Source organism: Temnothorax nylanderi, unplaced genomic scaffold, assembly GCF_030848795.1.
Source record: "Temnothorax nylanderi isolate EJ_2023f unplaced genomic scaffold, tnyl_v1.0 TNYL_tig1314_pilon, whole genome shotgun sequence".
Taxonomy (NCBI): Eukaryota; Metazoa; Arthropoda; class Insecta; order Hymenoptera; family Formicidae; genus Temnothorax; species Temnothorax nylanderi.
This window is the reverse complement of record NW_027250376.1, coordinates 1-5465: the sequence shown is the minus strand read 5'-3', so window position 1 is coordinate 5465 and position 5465 is coordinate 1. Positions and strand designations below refer to the sequence as shown.

The 5465-nt window shown below is 35.6% G+C and overlaps 1 long non-coding RNA gene across 1 annotated transcript; it reads left to right on the top strand.

Moving 5' to 3' along the window:
* The first annotated feature begins 1028 nt into the window (after positions 1–1028).
* Positions 1029–4807, top strand: LOC139787177 (uncharacterized). The gene is made up of 4 exons (XR_011722544.1): positions 1029–1344; positions 1451–1609; positions 4333–4612; positions 4704–4807. It is a non-coding gene; the product is annotated as an uncharacterized lncRNA (long non-coding RNA).
* Positions 4808–5465: the final 658 nt, after the last annotated feature.

The window sequence follows — 5465 nt, the reverse complement described above, 5'->3', positions numbered from 1 at the left end:
GTCCAAATGTGAAAATTTATTTTTAAGATACTTCTTCTTCTACGTCGACCGTCTCTCATGCCATGCCATGCCATCATTTCATTGGCTGGAATCGCGTCCTTTTCACTTTTTCGACACTGGCGGCGCTTTCGCCAGCGCGCTGTCACAGTCAGTTCAGTTAATACGTGTGTGTACTGCGCGCAGTGCAGATAGTGCGTTCAGTGCGCTGTCACTGTCAGTTCAGTTAACCTATCGAGAGACACGGTAGTGAGCCGGAGCGAGACCGACCGTGACTCTTTACGCGACGCGACGATTAATATTTTTTCTGATTCAAGGTAATTGTTTTATTTACATATAATTATCCTATTATTATACGACGCGAAGCGTGACCGCACCGTGACTCTTTTACGCGACTAAGTGCATGTGACAGGAATTGTAATAGTTTACGTTTACGTGAGTATTACTTCTGTAGTAACTTATACGAACGATATCATCGTAGTTACTATAAAATCTCCAGTTTATGCGGAGGAATTATCGTATCGTTCGTAAGTTACTACAGAATTAAGTAACGCTCGCGTAAACATAGTATAGGTTAGATTACCGATTTCTTACAAATTTAACATAAAACGCGATTTTACATAAAACGCGAGATTCATTTATGAGAGCTTTCCAGCAAGCGACACAAGTCGACACAGGTATCGTTTGTCTTTGTTACTCCAAAATGCCAAAAAAGAAAGATAGAACGACGTTTGTGTCGGCTTGTGTCACTTGCTGGAAAGCTCCCTATGTATGTAAGTTTAACGTCTATATGAATAATTTTCCTAAATGTAATGTAAAAATAACACGATGTTATATATGCAGTTTGGCGTGAATATATATATATATATATATATGTGTGTGTGATTTCTGCCCAGTGCTCTAAATGTTATGTGATTTTTGCCCAGTGTTTTATGCTTTGATATAGATAGAAGGAACGTGAAAAAGAGCAGGAAAAGGAAAGAACAGTTAGCGGCGAAGCAGACAGAAAAGAACAAACAGCAGAGACAGATTCAAGCTTTGTCTTTTAATCTGGACGAAGCCGAAGATGTAGCTGAGATGTCTTCTGACGAAGACAATGCCGAAAAATCCCTGCAGTCAGAAAATGTGCAATCTGATGGCCCCGCGATTAAGAAGATTAAGAAAATCCAGATGTAGATACAAGTTTCTTGCCAGATAGGGAAAGGGAGGAGGAGGAAAATAAACTTAAGGAAGAATTGAGGCAAGAATGGGCTAGAAAGCAGAACGCGTTGAAGGAAGAAGAAATTGAGATCACATTCAGTTATTGGGATGGATCTGGCCATCGTCGGAGTGTTATAATGAAGAAAGGTGAATGTCTTAGTGATTTATTAAAAGACTCCAGTGTCACTTTTGGAGTAACATTGGCGTGATATATAATGTTCTACGGCATAAATTATTAAATTTTCACATACAGGTAATTCTATCTATCAGCTTCTTCAGAGATGTTTAGAAGTTTTGAGGCGTGAATTCAGCGAGCTTAAAACAGTAATGGCAGATCAGTTAATGTATGTCAAGGAGGATATTTCTTATATTACCGCACCATTATACGTTTTACGATTTTATTGTAACTAAGGTAAAGATACTAAATGATAAAACTTATGAAGCAATATCACAATGTTGGCATGTTATTTTAATGTATGTAATATTGCGATTAGGCACGAGGAAAAAGCGAACCTCTGTTCACATTTGACGTTTACGATGATATTCGTGTTATGCACGATGCTTCTGTCGAAACCGAGGAATCACATGCCGGAAAAATTTTACTTAGGTATTTATCATTAAAAGAATACTTTGTATAATTCTCTTTTATGTTATTTCTCATTAGATCATGATACGAGAGGAACAAACACATTTTTCCAGCGAGTAGATGGGAACTTTTTGATCCAACGAAAAGTTACGACAAGTATACAGTGTCGGATAAAAATAGGAAGAAAGACAAAATCTGATAAACTTAGATTCAACGAATTGTCTAATTTCGTTTAAAGGATTCAGATTCAAAGGACTGTAATTTAGTAGAGCTACATAATCGAGTAAATGAATTAAATATTATCACATAACTAAATGAATTAAAATCACAGTCCTTAAAAATACAATGTAGCTATATATATATACGCGTATATATATTGTAATATATATATATATATATATATATATATATATATATATTATATATATGGGACGTTTCACGTCAACCGGATCACTTGTCTGCCCAAAATTTGAAGCGACCTACAAAGATGTTCGTTAGCTCAAAAAATTAGTCTTTACTAGTACTTTCGAAAGTCATGTGCCCCGTTTTGAAATCCAAAATGGCTGATCCAATATAGCGGCTGAAAGCCTGAAAATTGGAGAAAAATCTACATAATTTAACGTAATCATGTTTTTAAATATTGATTCGGTTTTGAAATGGCTTGGTAAGGAGTTTTCAGTGTCTCTGATCACGATCCTGGAGTTGAATAACTGATATCTAAGATGGCGGATCCAATATGGCGACTGAAAGTGTAAAAATTAGTAAAAAGCTAATCTTATCTTGTTACGTTACTGAAATTCAAGACGGCGTATCCAATATGGTTGCAGAAACCGTAAAAAGACTACTTAATTTAAACTCCATTTTCTCTAATAAATATTTTATAGATTATTTTTTAAAAAGTCTACTAATTAGGAATCCGATAGTCAAAGGTAAGAGCAGTCAATTTGAAAAGAACCGTTGAAACCACCACAGTAACTATGAGCAACCTATGGTATTAGTTCACCACCTATCCTGAAAAGGACTGTTGGAGAAGCAACACCAGCTTACTGAACCGCGAAAAAGAATTTTCACCAACTATCCTGAAAAGGACTGTTGGAGAAAATATATTGATAGCTCACTAAGTTACCGATGGAAATGCTTACTAACTATCCTGAAAAGGACCGCTAGGGAAGCCACCACAGTAACTCTCTGAGCAACCTATAGTATTCGCTCACCAACTATCCTGAAAAGGACTGTTGGAGAAGGAACATCAGCTTACTGAACCGTGAAAAAGAAATTTTCACCAACTATCCTGAAAAGGACTGTTGGAGAAAATATATCGATAGCTCACTAAGTTACCGATGGAAATGCTCACTAACTATCCTGAAAAGGACCGTTAGGGAAGCCACCACAGTAACTCTCTGAGCAACCTATAGTATTCGCTCACCAACTATCCTGAAAAGGACTGTTGGAGAAGCAACATTTGATTTTAAGATTTTTAAGAAAGTTGGGAAAGTTTCATCAACTTCTGAAAAGACTGCTGGAGAAAATATAATATTAACAGCTCACTGAGTTACCGATGGGATTGCTCACTAACTACTCTGAAAAAAAAAAAAAAAAAAAAAACGTTAGAGTAGTAACCACAGTAACAATTTGATTTTTAAATTAAGTAGACTTTTTACGGTTTCTGCAACCATATTGGATACGCCGTCTTGAATTTCAGTAACGTAACCAAGATAAGATTAGCTTTTTACTAATTTTTACACTTTCAGTCGCCATATTGGATCCGCCATCTTAGATATCAGTTATTCAACTCCAGGATCGTGATCAGAGACACTGAAAACTCCTTACCAAGCCATTTCAAAACCGAATCAATATTTAAAAACATGATTACGTTAAATTATGTAGATTTTTCTCCAATTTTCAGGCTTTCAGCCGCTATATTGGATCAGCCATCTTGGATTTCAAAACGGGGCACATGACTTTCGAAAGTACTAGTAAAGACTAATTTTTTGAGCTATCGAACATCTTCGTAGGTCGCTTCAAATTTTGGGCAGACAAGTGATCCGGTTGACGTGAAACGTCCCATATATATATATATATATATATATATATATATAGGTACAATCTGTTGAACAATGAATCAATTGTACGATGAAACAAAGTTATTTATCTGGTTATTAATATTTACAGTCCTTTGAATCTGAATCCTTTAAACGAAATTGGACAATTCGTTGAATCTAAGTTTATCAGATTTTATCTTTCTTCCTATTTTTATCCGACACTGTATACTTGTCGTAACTTTTCGTTGGATCAAAAGGTTCCCATCTACTCGCTGGAAAAATGTGTTTGTTCCTCTGGTACCATGATCTAATGAGAAAAAATAAAAAATAACATAAAAGAGAATTATACAAAGTATTCTTTTAATGATAAATACCTAAGTAAAACTTTTCCGGCATGTGATTCCTCGATTTCGACAGAAGCATCGTGCATAACACGAATATCATTGTGAACGTCAAATGTGAACAGAGGCCCGCTCTTTCCTCGTGCTTATAGATATCCATTAACAGGTGGTACTTATGATCGGCAGTCCAGACTCCGAAAAATCGCATTTTGCAAAGAATTATCTGAAGGAATACGGATACGTCAACAGAGACACTTTAGGCAGCTGGCAGAAGTGCATTGCCGCAGTCCAACAATATACTTGAATCAAGGAAAAAGTATAGTTATAGACAATACCAATCCCGATCCAGCTTCGAGAAAGAGATACAGGTAGCCAAGAAGCGCAATGTCTCGGTCAGATGTTTCGTTATGACGACAAGTATAGAACACGCGAAACATAATAATAAGGTAAGGAAATTAACATTAACCGTCATCGTGTGAAAGAATCGTATGAAGTGATGTATCCGAAAATTTGAATCAATTTATTATTATATTACAGTTTCGCGAGTTGACTGATCCAAGCCACATTCCAATCAACGAGATTATTATCAACTCCTACGTGTAAGTAGATTTTAGATATATAAATTTGAATGCATTTTTACTTAAAATTCCATATATTATTTAACCATAGGTTTAACTTTTAGGGTTTTGTTATATTACTTAAAATTATTTTCAGGATATTGTAACACCTAGGACATGAAAAACATTGAAGAGAACAAAAAGTCGGGTAACGAAGACGCGGTGGTGGCAACGAGGATGACAACGCAGAACAGTCTATTGGAGTGAGAAAACGAATGAAAGTAAAGAGCAAAAGGAAGTGAGGATGATATTGAATTAGATTAATCATGTTTATTGTACATGTATCTTTTCATATTCATATTGAATAATCGTAATTAGCTAATGTCATAAGTTCATTAATGTAGGGAGCAACTTGAAAAGAAAAAAAACCGAGACCCTTAGCAATGTGCCTCTAAATTAATAAGCGTTTGTGTAATATAATGAACGATTTGATATGACATAATTAATGGAAATGCACCGGCCATTGCGTATCATAAGCTGAATTCTGACCATCGATTTTTGCTAGCTCACGATAATTCCTAACGATCACAGACCCGACAAATACGGCATTGGCATTGTGGCACAGGCTGTCAAGTTGAGACTACTCTATTTTGAATTTTGTGATTAGACCGAGGACCCAATCAGCAAAGAAATGTTTTTAAATATTTTTTAAAACATTTGGAAAACATTTTTGAAAACATTT